The 23255-nt window shown below is 47.4% G+C and overlaps 1 pseudogene; it reads right to left on the bottom strand.

The window, feature by feature from the left end:
- Positions 1 to 1540: 1540 nt before the first annotated feature.
- Positions 1541 to 21832, bottom strand: LOC117346325 (annotated as a pseudogene).
- Positions 21833 to 23255: the final 1423 nt, after the last annotated feature.

Raw genomic sequence — 23255 nt, 5'->3', positions numbered from 1 at the left:
CGGCTGTAATACAGCTCATAGCCTTATAGAAATCGCCAGTTTCAAGAAGAAAAGACAAGGGAAAAGGAGGGAGGGAGATGCATGGCCGGCGGGATAGAGGGGGCTGCCGGATCGAACCCTCGTTCACTCGCGCGTTCACTACTTAGAACCTAACGGATGTAGCGGTATATAAGAAATAAATTACATTACATTACATTACTTGTTCACCGCCCCATGCTACCATTCACCGCTCCACGGGGCGGTCACCGTTTTGGTGGGTTCAACCACCGTGTCATTCTCTAATTGGCATGCAACACCTCATAATCGGCAGTACACCTGAACAACAGCCCTTATGTCTTATATCTGAAATACTCCGCCCTAAATGAGGAAGGACTCATAAATAAAGCGTCCCGAGAACCCTGTGGCAAAATGGGTCCCCGTCAGGCTTATTAGAAACTCTGCAAATTTGAGATAAGTAATACTTCTTGCTGTTAATATAAAAAAAAAGATAAAGGAATATTAGACACAGTAAGAATTTAGTTGAGCACTAGGAGGAGGTGGACATAAGGGTTAACGACTGAGACTCTAAACCTGTCAGTCTTGGTATTGGACATTTATATTCCAATCCAAGCGGGTTTCTGAGACCCTTCACCAGCCTTTGTCTTTGTGTATTGTTTCCGGTTAATCCCACTAACCATCTTCCCTGGCTTTTCAGTGGTCCACCTCCTTTAGTATGCCACTGCTTATGCTTGCAGGTGTCATCTTTATGCAGATACAGTAGGTTTTGGAGGGCGATATAAACAGGTCATGGTGAAATGTGTACCTGGCACTTTTTAATGCGACATTCACTGCGGTACCCCCTAGAATGGCCCCTGCTGGGCTTAGATGTGTCTGTCCCACGACAACAAGAGGGCATCCGTTGAAAATCAGGGGCGGGAAACTACGAGGTGACACCAGGAAATTCTTTTTCACTGAAAGAGTGGTTGATCGCTGGAATAGTCTTCCACTACAGGTGATTGAGGCCAGCAGCGTGCCTGATTTTAAGGCCAAATGGGATCGGCACATGGGACCTATTCACAGGGCAAAGGTAGGGGAGGGACATTAAGGTGGGCAGACTAGATGGGCCGTGAGCCCTTATCTGCCGTCTATTTCTATGTTTCTATGTGTGGCTATCTGAAGTTGTAATACCAGCTGGGAAAGTAATGTACTGTTTCTTTCACAGCTTTGGGTAGTGTCAGGGGGTTGGTGACCACTGGGGGAGTAAAGGGGGTTCATGCCTTAATCACCGCAGTGGTCACCAGGGGTCTAGCCCTTAATTCATTTTTACAACAGGTCTAGCCCCAAACGTCTAAATCAGTATATCTCAAACTGCCCGAAGAGATTCCAGGCGTGGTTTGTATTACCTTTTTAAAATTATTTTTATTTCCTTAAGAAAACCCTAAAAACAAAAGACTAACCTTTAGTACAGGAAATGTTCAAACTTTTAATACTGTCTTTTAACATATTCAACACCAGTCTGGAACCTACTCTTACCTCTCACAATCCTCCCAAAGACGGCAATATTAACTTTAAATACATAAAATGAAACCTAAGCCCAGCTCTTTCATTTCCAGTCCGTCAGTAGGTCGGATTCTCTAGAGCTCCAGAATCATTTAGCGCCTTTGTTGAGACAAGGACCGAAATAGGGCCGGAGCTTCTCCGTGAAGGTGTCAGTGAAGGTGAAGAGATGAGACTTATTATCCACGTCGTAAATGAGACCCTTCCTGCCTCATACTCCAGGAAAACCCCCACGAGCTGGGGTCTCGCACTCAGGGGGAGTCGGGAACCCTGGGAGGTACAGGCCCAGTATTTATCTCCTTCTCTCAGCGCCACTATCCAATATCCATTCTCAGGTGTTATTCTGAGGGCCCCCTTCCTGCTCACAGAATTGTTACAAACCCCCAAATCCCACTCTGTCTCATCTCCCACCTCCACCTCCCAGTAACATCTCCCCGAGTTAAAGCTCTCACGGCCCAGGACACTGACGCAGTGATCAAATCTCTGGGGACTGTCCGGCAGGTTCCGACTTGTGCCTCCGTCTCGGACGCTTTTATGATCCGGAGACAGGACGAGCTCAGGATGGGCAGTTTCAGGATCTAGAGTCACGTTCACTGCAGAGAGAAGATACAGTAAGAAACATGAGCGGACGTGTCTTATTGGCTCCCCACACATTTGCTTTTAAACCCAATTGGCTTCTTCCATGCTGATCATTAACTTTCACTGTAAGCAGAGGGGGGGGGGGGAACCCCACTTGTGCGATATCATTTATTGATTCCTGTAAGAAAGAACTAGAAACTAATCACTTGTCTTATAGCCGACACACACTTCTCCCACGTTGGCGTTTACCTGACTACGCTGGAAAAAAAGCGCTGAATTTTTCTCTCAGCACCCCAGGATGATGTCACTTGGGGGCGGAGTCAGTGAATAATTGAAGTCACGAGTGCCGAACCCGCGAATAGGGAGGGAGACCTATATCATAAAAGCTCAATAATTAATTTTTCAAAAACCCCAACCCATTAGCTCTTATGCCTGCAGGTGACTCTTATATTTAGGTACAGTAGGTTTTGGGTGAGTTCGGTGGGCTCACTCTCCACCACAAGTGTATTAGTTAGAGTGGGATATGGGCCTGAGTCCCCATCTCTATGGTTCACTACACTGACCACCAGCTACTCTACTAAGACTGACTGTATACAGGCAGTAGCGTATAAGGGGGGGGGTTTGGTGGGGGCGCTAGCACCCCTTCTACTCTCCACCTCCTCCCCCTACCGCATGCATGCGTACCCCCTTCCCTTCCCCCATACCTCTAGTTGTTCACCGCCGCAAGTAACAACTTCAATATGCTCCTCGTTTCCGCGTCGGCTCCCACTGATGTCACTTCCAGGTGCCGTGCATAGGAAATGACATCAGAGGGAGAGCCTACGCTGTCATGAGGAACACATTGAAGTTGCGGCACTCCTCCCCCACCCCCGCCTCTTCCCATTCCTCCCCCGCCACATGTGTGCCCTTCGCTTCCCCCCGTACCTCTAGTTACCACCGTGAGTAACGTCAACGTGTTCCTTGCGACCATGTCGGCTCCCACTGAAGTCACGTCTGGGTGCCATGCATAGGAAGTGATGTCAGAGGGAGAGAACACAGTCGCGAGGAGCACTTTGAAGTTATTGGTCATGGTGGTGAGCAACTGGAAGTATGGGGGAAGGGAAGGGGTGCACATGTACGACAGGGGGAATGAGGTGGGGGGAGGGGCAGGCATGTATGCACTGTTTTATTCACTGCTTTGGGTGGTGGGAGAGGGTCAGTGACCACTGGTGAGGACATGCCTTAATCCTTCCAGTGGTCATCTGATCAGTTTGGGCACCTTTTTGGCACTTATTAGTTAAAACAGTTCTAGCTCCAGATGTCCACATTGTACCCTGGATGTATCCTTAAATGTTCGATTATGGCAGATAAACATCCAAGTCATAAGCCCGCCTTAGTCCCGCCCACACCATGCCTCCAGCACGCCCCTGTGATAAGATTTCTCCGGACATGTCCTCCGAATGAGAGGACGCCCCCCCCCGATTCCATCTTTAATCTTTCAAAGGTGGCGATTTACACACTCTGCCCTTTTGAGGCTGGCCCGTCTTCTCTCTACTGCGGCCTGTCCTCTTTGACATAACTTCCTGTTTCCGCTGGGGTGGGCCGCAGTAGAGAGAAGACGTCGGGCCAGCCTCCGATAGGAAATTGTGTGAATCATCTACCTTTGGAACAATTAAAGGCAGAATCGGGGGGTGGGGTTGAGGACGGAAGAGGGAAGATCCCTGGCTGAGAGAGAGGGAATGTAAGGAGAGATGCCGGGGAAGGATTGCAGTAGAGGTAACATGGGCGGCAGGCTGGCGCTCCCAGGAGAGTGGCGCCCGAGTAGGGTTATCAGATTTTACTATTGCCCTCGGGCCTGCCCAGTTCCACCCAGCCCCGCCCAATTCATGCCCCCATTCTGCCCCAGCCTCGCCCCCTCAACCTGTTCTCGTGCTCGGAGCTGCGTTAGGGGGCATCTGCTCAAGCGCAGGCGTGACGCATTGCACCCGCATGTGTGCAGATGCCCTGCTGACGCGGTCCCAAGCCGGAAGCTTTTCCAAAACCCGGGCGTGGCGGCATCTACAAAAATGGACGCAGGCCTGGCATCTCTCTCCTCTCCTCTTCTTCCCTTCCCTCTCCCACAGCCCTATGGTCTGGCATTTCTCTCTCTTCTCTCCCTTCCCCCCACTTCCATCAGCATCTGCCCCCTTTCTTTCCCTCCAACCCAATTCCATCCAGTATCTTTCTCCCTTATGTCTCTCTCCCCTTTCCCTGCACACCAATTCCATCAGCATCTGCCCCCTTTCTCTCCCTCCACCACCCTGCCTCTTTCTCTCCCTTCACCACCCTGCCTCTTTCTCTCCCTTCACCACCCTTCCATATCACCCTGCCCGATACAATGGCAGGATAACTTCTTTCATTCTGGTTGTAATACCCTTCTTGATTATGCCTAGCATTCTGTTTGCCTTCTTAGCGACCGCTGCGCACTGTGCCGTCGGCTTCATTGTCATGTCCACCATTACCCCCAAGTCCCTTTCTTGGGTACTCATTAAATAACATCCCTCCCATCGTATAGTTGTACCTCGGGTTTCTGTTTCCCACATGTAATACTTTACATTTCTCAATGTAATACAGACACAGTCATCGTGCGGGACCTTCCTGCACTTCAGCGCGGCTGCTGACTCTGCTCCAGAATAAGTACAGCAGCTGCGCTGGGGTGCAGTCCCGTTAAAGAATAGAGCGGGAGGTTCCAGACTCGGCCAGCTGTGCACCCGCCCACTCTTAAAAAAAAAAACCTCAGATGCCTGCGATGTAGGCCAGCATTTTTCTGGCCTACATTGCAGGCGTTCAAGTTCTTTAGCAAATTGCACCCGCTCCACACTTAACTGCACGCACTTAGGCATAGATGCGTTATCGGCGCCTACACCGTAGACACCTCTTGGAATCTACTTTTTTTTTTTTTTAATCGAGTTTGTAATCGGTTTTAAAGCCAATTAAGGCCCCCGTTTATCAAGCCACGTTAGTTTTTTTTTTTATCACTGGCTGCTGCGACAAAAGCTCCACAAGGATTACACTCCAATACTGCCAAAACCCTAAACTAGCAACAACACAAAAAGGCAGACCTAGTCACATCAAGGTTCATTCGGAGGACGCTCAGGAACACAGACTATACACCCAAACCACGTTCAATATCGTGTGAATGAGATCAAAGTAAAGTAAAGGGTGCTCTCAGTATGAACCATCAGCGATAGGAGTCCAGCTCCAACACTTCACTTCTAGGTAGAGGCGATAAGCCCCCACCCACACACCATCACGGAGTACCCTAAGTGTGCTGGAAATCAATGCAAAACTTTCACCAATTAATCCAATAAATCCACAAGTGAATAAATCAATATAAATGAGTCAATGTAACCTGAGCGACCCCCAAATGAACCCTGCCAGCCGAACCCCCCGAAAAATGCAACCAAAAAATCAAAATCAAAATACAAAATACACCATACAAAAGAAAAATACTTATCTGCAAATGAAAAAGTCACAAACTGCAACGCAGAAAACCGCTCCAGGAGAAAAGGTTCAACCGTGCTGGTTTCGGGGAGGAGCCCTTCTTCAGGAACCTGTTCCCCGACGGAAACAAAAACGCTGAGGTCGGCTGGAGGGCGACAGGGTTCATTTGGGGGTCGCTCAGGTTACTTTGACTCATTTATATTGGTTTATTCACTTGTGGATTTATTGGATTAATTGGTGAAAGTTTTGCATTGATTTCCAGCACACTTAGGGTACTCCATGATGGTGTGTGGGTGGGGGCTTATCGCCTCTACCTAGAAGTGAAGTGTTGGAGCTGGACTCCTATTGCTGATGGTTCACACTGAGAGCACCCTTTACTTTACTTTGATCTCATTCACACGATATTGAACGTGGTTTGGGTGTATAGTCTGTGTTCCTGAGCGTCCTCCGAATGAACCTTGATGTGACTAGGTCTGCCTTTTTGTGTTGTTGCGACAAAAGTTCCAATGCTCATAGAATTCCTATGAGCGTCGGAGCTTTTACTGCAGCGGCCGGTGATAAAAAAACCCATAATATGACTTGATAAAGGGGGCCTAATTTGGGTGGCGGTTGAACTTAGGGTGCCACTTAAAGAATATGGAAGAAGGGAATAAACTTGAGTGCCTCTTTTACTCTGGATAATCTTCACTTGGATCTTGTAACTTCATTAAAAATACTCGGAGGCATCATTGACGATAAACTCTCCTGTCACGAACACATATCAAATCCTGCTTTTATAGGCTGCGAATGATTCGCTCAATTTCTACATTTCTGGAGCCAAAATCGCTAAATATATGAATTCGCTCTTTAATTATTGCAAAACTCGACTACTGTAACACTTTATTAATAGGTATTACAGAAAAAGAAAAAAAGCGCCTTCAGATAATTCAGAATACTGTAAACGGTAAAAAAATAGGATCACGTAACACCTTTTCTGATTAAATCTCACTGGCTCCCAATTAACCATCGTATTACCTTCAAAATTTTACTTTTAGTATTCAAAACCCTTTCCACTACTGAACGTCAATTCATTGATAAATTACTTATCCCTTATAGCACTTCGCGTTCTCTCCGGTCGACTAATCAAAAGCTTATAGTCCCCTCTTTGACATGATATGTTTTCAGTGATGGCTCCCCAGCTTTGGAACGCCATGCCTCAGCATTTAAGTTTTCTTTTTAAAGATGCTTTTAATCTTTAAATTATGTTTAAACTTTATATTAGTTTTCTTCTTTGATTGCACTTCAATGACCATAACACTCCTAAAATGTTAATTCCAATGATTTCATCGTTTGAAATCTTAATTAATTGCTGTGAACCGCCTAGAACTCTTTGGGTATGGCGGTATACAAAATAAAGTTGTTATTATTATTATTTTCTCTCCCTATTGTTTTTTTCCATATATGGTTCTCCTCTGTACTTTTAAAACACTGAATTGTAGCTCTGTTCCCTCTTACCTTGTGTACTAGTCGGTCTGTAAGTCTATTTGTCTAACCCATTATTCTAGATTTTAAATTGTATGTCTAAATGTATGTTTATATTTTTATCAATTTGGACCTCGCTTTGTAAAACTAAATAAGCCATTTATCAAACTAAAATAAAACCTGAAACTTGTGAATTTGATCATCGTGTACTTAACAGTAATAAATCAGATTCAGTTACCTGCATATCTGCCATATTCCATCCACCATGCTATATTAAAAACAAAGAGAAAAAATGTTACGGAAGAAAAATAAATTCAAAGGTTCAAAGAAGGATATTTATTTAACTCTGAACAGAACTTACCAAGTCCTGTGATGATTTTTTTTTTTTGTGGAGAAGAAAAAGTAGATACACGTTAGAGATTCCAGCTTACAAAATGTCATCTGTGAATTTGTGAAATTACAATCTTTACTAAATATAATCTTTACTGGTATAACTCTGCACACTTCCCCCCCCCACCACACACACATCTCCCTAATGATGAACATGTAAACCTTCAAAGATAAGAACATAAGAATTGCCGCTGTTGGGCCAGACCAGTGGTCCATCGTGCCCAGCAGTCCGCTCACGCGGCGGCCCTCCGGTCCTCAGCCCTACCTGCGTACGTTCCAGTTCAGCAGGAACTTGTCTAACTTTGTCTTGAATCCCTGGAGGGTGTTTTCCCCCTATAACAGCCTCCGGAAGAGCGTTCCAGTTTTCTACCACTCTCTGGGTGAAGAAGAACTTCCTTACGTTTGTACGGAATCTATCCCCTTTCAACTTTAGAGAGGGTCCTCTCGTTCTCCCTACCTCGGAGAGAGTGAACAACCTGTCTTTATCTACTAAGTCAGTGGTCTCAAACTCGCGGCCCGGGGGCCACATGCGGCCCCCCCAGATACTATTTTGAGGCCCTCGGTATGTTTATCGTAATCACAAAAGTAAAATAAAAGTTTCTTGCTCATATGTCTCTTTAGCTATAAATGACAATATTATTATTAATACTTAATCAAAAGGAAAGATTTATAAACTATAAAGAGTTTTACCTCATGCAAAATTGTTAATTCTTTAATAAGACATTAACTTTTTTTTTTTTTTTTTTTTTTGCGGCCCTCCATGTACCTACAAATTCAAAATGTGGCCCTGCAAAGGGTTTGAGACCACTGTACTAAGTCTATTCCCTTCAGTACCTTGAATGTTTCGATCATGTCCCCTCTCAATCTCCTCTGTTCGAGGGAGAAGAGGCCCAGTTTCTCTAATCTTTCGCTTCTCCGACCCTTTAACCATCTCAGTTGCTCTCCTCTCGACCCTTTCGAGTAGTACCGTGTCCTTCTTCATATAGGGGCAGATTAACCGTGAGGCAGGCAAAATTACACCAGTCGCTGACTGGAACTGGCACAGAGATAAAAGCACTGCCTCGGGACTGTGGTTGTTAGGTGTGGGGGGGGTTTAAATAAAAAGGAGTAGACCCCATAGGCACTCAAAACTGTAGTCTTTGCCCCCTTGGCAAGATGTACAGTTGAGGCTCCTCTGCAGTAGAGAAAAAAAGTAGGGTGATGGGGGAAATGGGGGGGAGGGGAACTCGGCTGCTTGAATGTGACACCCTTAAGGTAGAAATGGCTCCCTATGGGACCCCAGCTCAGTTCGACAAGAAATATAAGGGCAGATAAAGGCCACTGTCTAACCCGGACAGACAGGGAAAAATGCGTGAGTACCTGAATATAAACCACTTAGGTTATAAGTGGTATATAAATACTTAAATAAATACTCATGGATGTGAGAATTATAGAAAAAAGTGCACATTTTTGAAATACTGCACACTGTTTCCTAATAATGCACATGCACAAGGATAGTTCATACTTAAATAGCTTTGAATATTGGCCCCTTCATGTTCTTCCTGATAATTACGGTATGTGCTAAGAGTGAAAAAATGATTCTTCCGTACCTCCAAATTTTGTGATCACTCTCGTCAGTTTTTCAGGGTAACACAACAGGAATCCCGTTTTCAGGTCAGTAGAAACAATCCCTCGTTCTGGAAGCTTCACTTTCTCACATCTGTGTGTAAGAGAGTCTGGAAGATTAAGTTCTTACCTTGATAATCTCCTCTCTAGTAAATGGATATAGTAGGCTTTACAAATCGGCTTGACAAGTGGGTTCTTTCCCTTTACCCACAAGGATTGCAGAAGGCATCATCTACATTTTTTTCAACTACGCCTTCCTTGTGTCACCGGGCAGTGCCTCAGCCCTTCATTTCATACCAAAGCAATGGATAACCTTTAAGAAGGAGAAAAAAAAACCCAAAAAGCCAAGGCACGGGGAAACTCCCTCAACAATTCAAGTCTTTTCTGCTCTGCAATGAGAACTTATTAGTCCAATGAAATCATAGCATGTAAAAGGTGAAACCAAACAAGCCACCTACCTGAGTGCAACCAGCATTAACATTTATTCAATTCCTATAGTTTCTGTCAAAGATTTCACTACAGGGTTAATGGATAACTCTTCTTACTTGTTTACCAGAAGAACTTTAAGCATCTTCATTCTTTCTTGGATATTTACAAGCAAACATCTGGAGACACCCATATACGTCTGAGGCAGAAATCAGGCTATCTTAACATCTGAACAGGGCGGGCCTTCAAGTCTACTGTACCCGTTTACTAGAAAGAAGATTATGGAGGTAAGAACCTAATCTTCCATTATAGTGCAAAGGGTACAATAGGCTTGACAAGTGGGACGTACCAAAGAAGTCCTCTGAGTCTAGGGCGGGGCAGATAAGCCTGGTGCAAGCACCGAGGACCCAAAGGCAGTTTCCATTTGTGCCGTAATATCCACTCTGTAAAACTTTGTAAAAGTATGGAGGGTGAATCATAAATCTGCCCCACAAATCTCCTAAGGCAGAACTGCCTGAGACTGCTCATGAAGAGGCCACACCTCTGGTGGAATGCGCTTTCAAAGAGAATCGGTGGCTGTTTACCACAGCCAATGTATGCAGATGAAATAGCCACCTAACTCCATCTGATTACGGACACCTTTGAGGCTTGCTTTCCCCGTTTGCTAAGGTTGGTTAACACAAAAAGGTGGTCTGAAAGACAAAATTCATTTGAGATAACAAAGAACTCTCCTCACATCCAGCAATGCCAAGACTTTGTCCTCTTTCTTGATGCCTGTGGAATGGAACACCAGAATCCGGGCTTCTTGATTGACAAGGAAGGCTGAGACCAGTTTTGGTAGAAATGAAGGCATGCCCACCTCCGTGAATCTGAGCTAAGGCTTCCTGCATGATAGAGCCTGGAGCTTCGAAATCCTTCTCACCGAGGCAATAGCCACCAGAAAGACTACCTTGACTGCAAGATCCATCAGTGATGCATTCTGTAAGGGTTAATACGGGGCCTTACAGAGGGGGCCCATAGAACAATATGAAGATTCCAAGTAGGAAATGGCTGTCACATGGGAGGATGCAGCCACAACTTTACCTTAAGGAATACGTCTATATCAGGATGGGATGCTAGGGACCCTTCCTCCGCACTAAAACACGAGAGGTTCACTACTTGCACCTTGAGTGAACCTACCGCCAGGTCCTTTTCAAGGCCATTCTGAAGAAACGACAAGACTATGGATAAGGGCAAAGTGTACAGTTCTACGGTGTCAGGTCAAAAGCGCGCCGGGACAAAGGCGCGAGCAGACAACTGAGCGCAGTGCGGAGGCGCGCGCTGAAGAAAAAGACTTTTTAGGGGCTACGACAGGGGTGTGTGGGGGGGAACCCCCCACTTTACTTAATACAGATCGCGCCGCGTTGTGGGGGGTTTGGGGGGTTGTAACCCCCCACATTTTACTGAAAACTTAACGCTTTCCCTGTTTTTAGGGAAAACGTTACGTTTTCACTAAAATGTGGGGGGTTACAACCCCCCAAACCCCCCACAACGCCGCCGCGATATGTATTAAGTAAAGTGGGGGGGGGGTTCCCCAACAAAAACCCCCGTCGCAGCCCCTAAAAACAGTCTTTTTCTTCAGCGCGCACCTCCGTCTTGCGCTCAGTTGTCGGTGCGCGCCTTTGTCTTCTGCGTTACTGTCTATGAACCCAGTTCTACCTTCTGATAAGCACATCAGCACTGAAAATGTATTTATTTATTTAATTTTCTATACCATTCTCCCAAGGGAGTTCAGAACAGTTTAAAATGAATTTATTCAGGTACTCAAGCATTTTTCCCTGTCTGTCCTGGTGGGTTCAAAATCTATCTAAATGTATCTGGGGCAATGAGGGACTAAGTGACTTACCCGGGGTCATAAGGAGCAGCATGGGTCTGAACCCACTACCTCAGGGTGCTGAGGCTGTAGCTTTAACCACTGCACCACAACAGTTGCTGGCTTCTTGGATCTTAGAAGCACTGGCATAGTGAAGGCAAGAGGTGCTCGGGGGCACTGGTGCCCTCTTTTCCACCCCCCCCCACCTCCATATGCTTCTTCTCTGCTCCCTCCTGCCATGCTTGCGCCGCTTCCCTTCCCCCATACTTCTGTTAACGTTCCTGGCACGAGTGAAACCCCCCCGCTGCTGTTGCCCCAGCGTCGGCTCTCTCGCCTCACTTCCTCGGCGCGGGTCCAGGAAGTGATGTCAGAGGAAGAGCTGACACCGGCGCGACAGCAGATTGGGGGTCGCTCTCCATGCCAGGAACATTACATAGGTACGGGGGAAGGGAAGCGGCGTACACGAATGACAGTGGGGGGAGGGAGGGAAGAGGAGGATGGGTGCCTGCACCCTCACCAAGACTGCGCCTGGGGTGGACAGCCTCCCTTACTACGACTCTGCGCAGAAGGGTAGCCATGACCATCTCTGAATATCCTTTCTGTGCTAAGGCGGTGCGCTCAAGAGCCATGCCATAAGATCAAAGCATTCCGGATCCTCCAGGGCAATTGGTCCCTGTGACAGAAGTGTGAGCAGAAAAAAACAGACACCTTCTCAACATTGGTTGCCTGTTGAACACAGAATTAGTTATAAAATTCTATTACTTACATTCAAGACACGCCAAAGTAACCAACCTGAATTTATCAATAGCTTACTAATTTCCTATTGTCCATCTAAAGCACTTCGCTCTATGACACAAAACCTTCTTGCAGTCCCATCTCTAAAGTATATTAACAAAATAAGATCAAATAACTTTGCAGTAATCGCGCCATCCCTTTGGAATTCTATTCCTAATTACCTTCGTGAAGAATCATCTCTGCTTCATTTTAAAACAAAGCTGAAAACATTTCTGTTCCAAGATGCCTTCGATACCTAATTGCCCTTGGAAGGGCTAAACACATGCTGACAGCAGTTGGCTATATCCTTCCCCTCCCTGTCGTTTTCTCCTTAAATTGTTCTCTTTTCTCAAAATATTGTAGTTCCTCCCCTTTTTCCATCTGTTCCCCTCCATCTTTGTCTGAGTTTGTCAGGTAGATTTTAATTGTCAAATGCCAACCTTTATTTTATATGATGAAAGCTGTATTTTTATTGTACGCCGCTCAGAAATCTGATTGAGCGGTATAAGAAATTTTAAATAAACTTGAAACTTGCCTGCAGAAGAAAAAACTAAGGGGCTGAGACACTGCCCGGTGACACAAGGAGGCAGAGTTGAAACAAATGTAAATGATGCCTTCTGCAATCCTTGAGGGGAAACTCATTTGTCAAGCCTCTGCACTAGAAACGGAGGTTATTCGGGGAGATGGTTAACCCTGGGAAATGAGGATAGAGCAATTCAGGGACTGTGGTGGGAGAAACATTCAGGCAACGACAGTCAGAAAAGACCAGGAATACAGAGAAATATTTTGATTCTCCTTCCCTCTTCCCCTCCATTTCCTGGTGCTTCATCCTGACTTTCCCTCTCTTCATTCACACCTCTCTTTCTCTCATTTCCAAGTCCCTCTCTCACACCAAATCTCCCACCCACAGAAACAATGGTGTAGCGAGGTTGGCCTGAGGCTATGGCGCCCCTCTCCTGCCCTCTTCTCCGTCCCCCGCCACCTCCACACGCTCCTTCCCCACACCCTCATGCAGTGCGTGCGCCACTTCCCTTCCCCTGTACATCTGTAACATTCATGGCGTGAACAGCATCCCCCCAAGCTACTGCCACAACAGCGTCGGCTCTTCCTCTGACGTCACTTCCTAGGTGCGGATCTAGGAAGTGACGTCAGATGAAGCACCTTGGGTGTGCTGCTCGCTCCACAAACATTACAGAGGTGCTGGGGAAGGGAAGGAGGGGGGGGCGTAGAGGAGGACGGATGCCTGTGTCCTTACCAAGACGGCACCGGGGGCGGACCGCCCTCACCTCCCCCTTACTGTGCCACCGGAGAGAAATTATTCAGCCATAAAAGAGAGGTCAGAAACATAACTTGTACCTGCTCACGGTTTCCTTCACATCCTAAAGGAGAAATGAGATAGAGATTATCTGTCGTTACATTCCACAGAATCTAAGCAGACAGGATATTTCACACACAGCTTAGTAGAGTCACATGACAGTCCGTTTATGGAGAAAAGAAACTGGAAGCAGTGTAACAGAAGTACCCCCTCCTGCTTCACAGGCAGTACTTTGCTAAGGGGTGAGGCACCGAGAGGTGCTTAGGAAGGAATAAGGTGCGAGGTCAGGTTTGATTAGGGTTACCAGATTTTACTAATATAAAATCTGGACCCATGGCCCCGCCCCCCAGGCCCGCCCAGTTCCACACAGCCCTGCCCCATTCCACCCAAGTTATGCCCCATTCTGTCCAAGTCTCACCCCTCCCCAGCCTCACCCCCTCCCGTGCTCAGAGCCGCGTCAGGAGGGCATCTGTGCATGCGCAGGTGTGACGCGATGATGTCACACGTCTACGCCCAACGTCATCGTGTTGCATTCGCCCATGCGCGGATGCCCTCCCGATGTGGTCCCAAGCTGGAAGCTTTTCACTGCATCTCATCGCCCTTTCAAGTCCCACCTCCATCCCTATCTCTCCTTCCTTCCCTTGCCTCCAAGGCCATTCTTCTATCCCTGTCCCCAAATTCCACCTCAGCCCAGCTTCTTTCCCTTTTTTACCCTTTCCCCTGTACCCCATCCCAGAACCAAATCTTTCTTTTCTCTCCCCTGCCCATCCCCCTGGTACTGCAACTCTCCCTCTCTCCATTCCAGCATCTGCCGCTCTCTTCCTCTTCCTCCAACCGCACCCCCAACATCCTGCGCCTGCACCAATTCAAATCCCACTCCCCCCAGTGGGCTCTGCAGACCTCTCTTTCCAGCTCACGACGCCTCCCACCTACCTCCTCCCCAGCCGCTGCATTGAATTTTCAGGCCGGTCGGCAGCGGAAACAAAGGAAACCTTCTGCCTCCAGCCTGCCCTGGAAGCTGCCTCTGTAAGTCCCGCCTACACGGGAACAGAAGTCGCTGCAGAGAGGTGGCTTTCGGGGCAGGCCAGCAGCAGCAGGCTTCCTTTGTTGCCACTGCCGGCCTGCCCAGAGATTTAATGCAGTGGCTGATAGACGAGCAACTTCCCCTAGAATTGTATATCTGTAGCGCTCACCTTCAGGAACATGGCTGCCGGTTGCCGATATTTCTCCTCTACCTCAGATATCAGCTCTATTAAAGAGGAGATTTGTCCTTCTAGCTGGATCACATTTTCTCCGATTCTCTTGAGAATCGTCTGTTCTTCCTCGTCCAACCTTGAATAAAGGAACTGCTTCTCCTTATTTAGAAACTGGTGTAACTCCTCAAACTCAGTATCGATATTTTTTCTATTGCTCTTGGAATCATTCTGGGTTAAAACAAGGTGATATAAATTTCATTAATATTGTAGTAGGTTTTGGGTTTATTTTGTGGTTTTTTGTTTTTTTTGGGGGGGGGGTTTTTGCAAAGAGGTCCTTCAGTGAACACAAAATCCTACCAAGCTTTGTATCACCAGCAGAACCATAATTAAATAATGCAGCGGGGCTCTGACAAGTCCATCGAAAGTTACAAATAACAATTATTTTAATTTGTAGATCTAAAATTATCTTTCATGTCATAGGATGACTTCCCTATGAGGAAAGGATAAAGTGGCTAAGGTTCTTCAGTCTGGAAAAGAGACAGCTCAGGGGAGCCTTTGGCCATTAAATATCTTTGGTTATAATCTAAGAGTATGTCTCAGCATCATTTCAGTCTTAAGGGTAAATATAAAGTCAATTCTCCATTTTAGATCATCGATGATGATTCCTCTTTGAAATTTATACAGAACAACAATCTTATATCCTAAGCAGTTTACACTGAATACGGTAGTACTGTATATACTCGAATATAAACCTAGATTTTTGGACCAAAAATGAGGATCTCGGTTTATATTCAAATTTTCCCTCTCTGACTCATCACAGAAAAAGCTGCTTTATCGGTAATGAGGATTCTCCACAGACGGCGGGGGAATGCAGCCACAATGCCTGCTCTCCACCCCTACCTTCCTGAACTTTTACAGGCAGGCACAGGCCTAGAAACGTCTATGTGTTCTCTCGAGCTAGGAGAGAGCTCCAGCACGTTGGATCCATCAGGTGACGTTACCAACAAGCGTGGCTGAGATCCCCTGCTGGACAGAGAACCCCCATTACAGGTGTGCAGTGTTGCTGTTCCACTTGAGAGTGAAAAAAATGAGTGGAAGCAGGACCCGGCAACATTTCAGAAGGCCTCTGTGAAGGCCCTTGGTCCGCTTTTGAAATACCGAGGAAGCGTGCGTAGAGAAACGAGAGACTCTCACCCTCATCTTTTCTGCTTTCTCCTCTTCGGTAGATTTAAACATTAGAAGGCCTTCCAGCTCCATTCTCAGAGGCTCCAGGTGCCGTTTAATTTTCTCCTGCGGACATTAAATACCTTTGGTTATAATTTAAGAGTATGTCTCGGCAGTCTTAAGGGTAAATATGAGGTAAATTCTCCATTTCTGATCATCGATGATGATTGAAATGTATACAGAGCAGCAACAAATGTATTTATATATCTATCTTATATCTAGAGTTACCAGATTTTACGTATGTGAAATCCAGACCCCCTAGACTCGCCCAGTTCCACCCATCCCTGCCTTGTTATGCCCAAGCCACATCCCTAGCCCCGCCCCTCAGCCTGCTCGTCTCAGTTGGGAGGGCATCCATGCATGTGCGCAATTTGCTCTTCAAAACCCAAAGTGCCAGGTTTTTAAAAGCCATCCGGATGCCCGGACATGCCCTTTAAAAAAAAGGCCATGTCCGGTAACCCTGATTATATCCTAAGCAGTTTATATTGAATAGTACTGTATATACTTGAATATAAACCTAGATTTTGGGGCCAAAAACGAGGGCCTCGGTTTATATTCAAGTCTTCCTTCTCTGACTCATTGCAGGCCTCTCCCCAGACCTACCTTAATCCCTGCTGGTCCAGTGGTGAGCAAGGGCAAGAGCAACCCTCCTATGCTCTTTTCACTACTCAAAATGGCTGATTCGAGTTCCCACAGTGGTTGCTATATTTGCTTCCTGCCTTTTCATGAAGAGATTCGCCCAAAGCGGTTACAATACATTGAATAGTAACCAGGGACTCTTAAGTATTTTCCCTATCTGCTCCTGCTGGGGTAATGGAAGGATTAAGTGACTTGCCCTGGAACTATGAGGAAGCCAGAATAAGTGCTCCCTGCTGGAACCCTTGAAAAAGCCATTGTTGGCGAAACGGGTCCCGTCGGGCAGTATAGCTTGGAGCAAGAATAATTGAATATATGAAGAAATTTCAATAAAGACATAAGAAGAAAGTACAAGTTGGTTTACTCTTCTTTTTTGCATCTTTTCCTGCTGAGTGAGGATTTGCTTTGTTTGGAGTTTTCCAGTTTCCTCACTTCTATCTTCAGAACTTGTTCTTTACTCTTAAGTATTTTCCCTATATGTTCCTGCTGGGGTAATGGAAGGATTAAGTGACTTGCCCAGAGTCACAAGGAGAACATAACATAAGAATAGCCTTACTGGGTAGACCAATAGCCTGTTCTCACAGTGGCTAATCCATGTCATACATGCATGGCTGGAGTTTGTCAGGGCTTTCCAAAACCCAGACAAATGCCGGGTTTTGAAAAGCCCATCTGGGAGCCCGGACAGTCCTCTAAAAAGAGGACATGTCCAGGTATTCCCAGACATCTGGTAACCCTATGGTACCAGGGCAATGGAGGGTTAAGTGACTTTGCCCAGGGTCACAGGAAATGGTATTAGGATTGAACCCATAACCTCAAGACGTGGAGGCAGCAGCTCTAACAACGAGGCCACGCCTCCACTCCAAATATACAGTACCCTAGGTTGGATGATTAATACGGTAGCTCAGAAGTTTCAAACTTGTGCTAATTCAACCATTTTTTATGAGACTAAGAGGTACATTTTCAGCAAAGCATCTAGATCAGTGTTCTTCAACCACCGGTCACAGGGCCAGCACGTGCATCAGGCCCAAAACAGTGTTCTTCAACCGCTGGTCCACGGTGCGATCGATGCGGCGTTATCATCGAGCCAGCTCCCTCTTCCTAACTGATTCAGTGCACAAAGCCACGGGCAGCGGCTCCTAGGGGCATCCTGCGCCTGAACCGGAAGCCTTCTCTCTGACGTTGCAACATCAGAGGGAAGGCTTCCAGATGAGGCACGGGATGTGCAAGGTGCAATTAGTACTATTATGGGGGCGGGGTCTGGGGTAGAGATGGGCGGGGTCTGGCCCACGACTTAGCCCAGTGTTCTTCAACCACTGGTCCACGGACTGATACCGGTCCACAGAATAATTATTTTATTTCTGCCGGTCCATAGGTGTAAAAAGATTGAAAAACTCTAGAATGTTGCTACTTATGGTTTTAAAGTGTTTGAGGCTTGTGCAGATGAGGACGGAGCTTAGGCATTGGTGGAATGAGGCATTATGACATCACAATCTGAGCTCTAGAACAGTGTTCTTCAACCACTGGTCCATGGACCAGTGCCGGTCCACAGAAATTTCCTGTTGGTCCACAGGGCCAGCACGTGCATCAGGCCCAAAACAGTGTTAAACATAGAAACATAGAAACATAGAAACAGACGGCAGATAAGGGCCCACGGCCCATCTAGTCTGCCCACCTTAATGTCCCTCCCCTACCTTTGCCCTGTGAATAGATCCCATGTGCCGATCCCATTTGGCCTTAAAATCAGGCACGCTGCTGGCCTCAATCACCTGTAGTGGAAGACTATTCCAGCGATCAACCACTCTTTCAGTGAAAAAGAATTTCCTGGTGTCACCTCGTAGTTTGCCGCCCCTGATTTTCAACGGATGCCCTCTTGTTGTCGTGGGACCCTTGAAAAAGAAGATATCTTCCTCCGCCTCGATGCGGCCCGTAAGATACTTGAACGTCTCAATCATGTCTCCCCTCTCTCTGCGCTCCTCGAGCGAGTATAGCTGTAATTTGTCAAGCCGTTTTTCGTATGGTAGATCCTTGAGTCCCGAGACCATCCGGGTGGCCATTCTTTGCACCGACTCCAGTCTCAGCACATCCTTGCGATAATGCGGCCTCCAGAATTGCACACAGTATTCCAGGTGGGGCCTCACCATGGATCTATACAATGGCATAATGACTTCCGCCTTACGACTGACGAAACCCCTTCGTATGCAGCCCATGATTTGTCTTGCCTTGGACGAAGCCTGCTCCACTTGATTGGCAGACTTCATGTCCTCACTGACGATTACCCCCAAGTCTCGTTCTGCTACCGTTTTTGCTAGGATCTCGCCATTAAGGGTATAAGACCTGCATGGATTCTGGCTGCCCAGGTGCATAACTTTGCATTTTTTGGCATTGAAGTGTTCTTCAACTGCCGGTCCACAGTGCGACCGATGCGGCGTTATCTTCGAGCCAGCTCCCTCTTCAGTGCACAAAGCCACAGGCAGTGGCTCCTACGGGCATCCTGCGCCTGAACCGGAAGCCTTCTCTCTGACGTTGCAACATCAGAGGGAAGGCTTCCAGATGAGGCATGGGACGTGCAAGGTGCAGTTAGTACTATTATGGGGGCGGGGTCTGGGGTGGAGATTGGGTAGAGATGGGTGGGGTCTGGCCCACGACTTAGCCCAGTGTTCTTCAACCGCTGGTCCACGGACCGATGCCGGTCCACAGAATAATTCTTTTATTTCTGCCGGTCCATATGTGTAAAAAGGTTGAAAAACACTGATCTAGATAATGTGCACAGGACAACATACTGTGATAATAAAGATACTGACACCCAACAGAAATTCAATTTTGGCACTGAAACCAGCCCAAAATTTCAGTTTGACCTCAATTTGGTTTCTGTTAAAAATGCGAGTGTGTTTTTGGCTGAAACTGAGCCCCCTCCCCCACTGCAGGCCAACCAAATATTGGTTTCAGCTCTGAATCCAGCCCAAAATCTGGATTTGGCCATTCTTTGGTTTCTGCCAAAAACTGCCAGTGCATTTTCAGTAGAAACAAACTCTGCCTGCCCCTCAGCCACTCTCTGCATTCCCCTGGATCACCTGTAGGCCCTCTCTGGGACTATTTCATAGAGCCCTGGTCAGCTAGTGGCCTTTTTGGGGCAGGAATGAATCCCACTTGCTCCTACCCGTGCTGGTTATGTGGTCAAAATGGCTGCCACAATTTCTCATGGCACCCTTGTAAGAATGCTGCGGGAGGTTGTGGCAGCCATTTTGGGATGGAAATCAGCATAGGTAGGAGCAATCTGAAAATGGCTGCTGTAATCTCTTGTGGCAGTCTGATGAGGGTGCCGTGGGACCTCAAGGCAACCATTTTAGCTGCACAACTGGCACAGGCAGGAATGAATGGAAATTGCTCCCGTCATGAAGAGGCCACTAGACAACCAGGGTTTGTTACGATAAAGCCAGGAAGGGCCTACATGTGATCAAGTGGTCTAGGGAGCAGCCTGGGAGGACCTACTTTCTGTCTTTGGGTGGGGGGGGGGGCAGGGGGGCCCTTCTTCAGATGGGAGGATAGGGTTACCAGATGTCCGGGACTATCCAGGTGCTCGGATGGATTTTCAAAACCCAACAGGTTGTCCAGGCTTTGAAAGGCCCCGAACTTGGGGGCCACATCTGGAGAGCCACCAAATATGCGCAGATAATAGTAATAATAATAATAACTTTATTTTTGTATACCGCCATACCCAGGGAGTTCTAGGCGGTTCACATCAATTAAACCGATTTACAAGAATTACAATTAATCAGATTTACAAGCAACAAAGTCGTTGAGGTAAGCATGAAGTGGTTGTACAAGTCATTGGAGCTAGCAGGTTGGGAGAGAACAATAAGAAGGAGTAAAGGGAGAGTTCATATCGTTGGTGGGGGGGTGAGAGAAGTGGAAGAGGGGGGATTAGGGATTCTGTCCTTGGAATAAATGAGTTTTGAGTAGTTTTCTGAAGTGGAGGTAGGTGGGGGCCTTGAGCATAATTTGGGCTAGCCATGGGTTCTGTTTGGCCGCCTGGAAGGCAAAGGTTTTGTCGAAGAACACGTGCATACGTGCGACATTATCGTGTCGCATTCTCGGACTCGGGGAAGAAGTGACAAGGTTTGTGTGGGGGCAGGGCCACATGTCCTCTTTTTTGCACGAACCAATCTGGTAACTTTAGGGGAGGAGGCACAAGGGTTTCAGTTCTGGCCAAAATAAAATGGCAAATTTTGACCATGGATTCTGTTTCAGTCGGTACGATTTCATTGACAATAAACATACTGACACCCACCATTCCTGCACAGGCTCCACTATGGGAATTGCAGTATGAGATTACGGTTACCAGATTTTCCATCTGGTAAAAGATGACACGTGGCCCGCCCTGTTATACCTCCCTGGGTCCACCTCGCTCTGCCCCATTCCACCCCCCAAACCTCATCTCTTCGGGCCAGGGCTGGAGCGCACCTGTGCGTGCACAAATGCACTCCAGTCCCGGCCCCGATCTCACCAGCTTTCCAAAACACGGACAAAGTGCCAGGTTTTGAAAAGCCGTCTGGATGCCCGGGGAAATCCAGACATCTGGTAGCCCTACGTGAGATCTGCGACTTTGGGACACACTGTGATAGTAAAGATATCGACACCCGCCTTGTATTCCTGCACAGACTCCTCTATGGGAATCGCAGCATGAGATCTCCGACCTTGGGACAAGGGTAGCCAGACATTTGTATTTCACCGGACATGTCCAGGTTTAGAAAAGCTTCCTGTAAAAATTGGGTAGGGAGAGGGCATCTGCGCATGCGTGGAGGCAAATCGGGTGACATCATCACGTCACGTCCGTGCATGTGCGGATGCCGTCTGGGGGGCGGGGCTAGGGCCGGAATGGGGCGTGACCGAACGGGGCGGGCCTGTGGGCGGGCCTGTGGGCCCTACGCAGGACACACTGTGATATTAGATACCGACACCCACCTTGTATTCCTCGGCAGCCTCCTCTATGGGGACTGTGGTGTGGTATCTGTGTTCCTTGGACCTATCACACACCACGCAGATTGGTTTCTGGTCCTCCTGACAGAACAGCTTTAGCTTCTCTTCGTGCTCCTCGCATCGATCCTCCTCTCGCCGTTTCGCCGAGCACCGGGCAAGCTTTCTCACCACGTCCGTGATATTTGCCAGCTGCCTGTTGACTTTCAGGTTCCTGTGCTCAGAGGTTTCCCTGCACTGGGGGCAAGGGAAGTTTGCTTCTAACCCCTCCCAGGTCTGAACGATACAGGCGCGGCAGAAGTTGTGTCCACAGTCTGTGCTCACCGGATCCGTGAAATATTCCAGGCAGATGGGGCAAGAAACTTCCTCCTGCAGACTCTCGGCGGTGCTGGCTGTGGCCATGATTTGTCACAAGAAATGAGAGCCAGATTCTAAAATGGTGCCTCACACTTGCCTGGCATTGGCTTCACTGCCTCTCACTGGATTGGCCCGACTCCAAGGGGAAGGGGGCGGGTATGGACCATCCAGATCCACCCATAGCAACACCTCTGTTCCTGGCTGGCAGCGAGTTTGAAAGTGAGGTACCATAAGAACAGCTTTACTGGGTCAGAGCAAAGGTCCATCAAGCCCAATGGCCCGTTATCAGGTACGCCGATCCAGGTCACTAGTACCTGGCCAAAACCCAAGGAGTAGCAACATTCCATACAGAATCTCAAAGAATAGCAAGATTCCGGAATCCCAAAGAGTAGGAACATTCCATGCTACCGATCCAGGGCAAGCAGTGGCATCCCCCATGTCTTTCTCAATAATAGACTGTGGACTTACCCAGACATGTCCTCTTTTTAGATGACTGGCTGGGTGTCCACATGAATTTTGAAACCCCGGCACTTCATCCGGGTTTCGGAACGCCTTGGATCTGCCAGAGCTTGGGGCCGTGGTCTGGAGAGCCCCCAAGCATGTGCAAATGGGACACGATGATGTCACACACATGTGCGTGATGTCATCACATCACATCCACGCATGCTCGGAGGCCTTCCAGATGCGGCCTCCAAGCTCTGGGAAGGAGAGGAGGTTTGTGTGCGGGCAGGGCTGGGGTGTCACAGGGCAGAGCTGGAATCCTCTTTTTTTTTTTTTTTTTCCCCATAAAAAAAAATATGGTAACCCTAAGTAAATCAAAGAAACGCAGACTAAGAATACAAATTAGCAGGAATAAAGACAATGTTAAGAATCAGCTGCCATTTGTATGTATTGCACTACAGCCTCAGCACCCTGAGGTTGTGGGTTCAAGACCCACACTGCTCCTTGTGACCCTGGGAAAGTCACTTAATCCTCCCATTGCCCCAGGTAATAGATTGTAAGCCCGCCAGGACAGACAGGGGAAAATGTTTGAGTACCTGAATAAATTAATGGAAACCATTCTGGAGCTCCCCTAGGAGAATAGTATAGAAAATGTAATAAATAGTGTGAAAAATTTCAGCCTCTGATCACCAGAGCTGGTATTGTGACATCATAAAGCCTCATTGCACCAATAAGAGCCAACCTCAGCAGTGATGTCACATGGCTCACTTTCACTACATTTTGATTTCTAGAGTGGCACAGTAGTTAAAGCTACAGCCTCAGCACCCCGAGATTGTGGATTTGAGGCCCAAACTGCTCCTTGCGAGCCTAGGCAAATCGCTCAATCTTCCATTGGCCGAGGTACATTAGATAGATTGCGATCCCACTGGGATAGATAGGGACAAATGATTCCATACCTGAATGTAACATAGTAACATAGTAGATGACGGCAGATAAAGACCCGAATGGTCCATCCAGTCTGCCCAAC

Source organism: Geotrypetes seraphini, chromosome 12 (genome assembly GCF_902459505.1).
Source record: "Geotrypetes seraphini chromosome 12, aGeoSer1.1, whole genome shotgun sequence".
Classification (NCBI taxonomy): domain Eukaryota; kingdom Metazoa; phylum Chordata; class Amphibia; order Gymnophiona; family Dermophiidae; genus Geotrypetes; species Geotrypetes seraphini.
The sequence above is the reverse complement of the archived record's forward strand: the minus strand, read 5'-3'. Positions and strand labels throughout refer to the sequence as shown.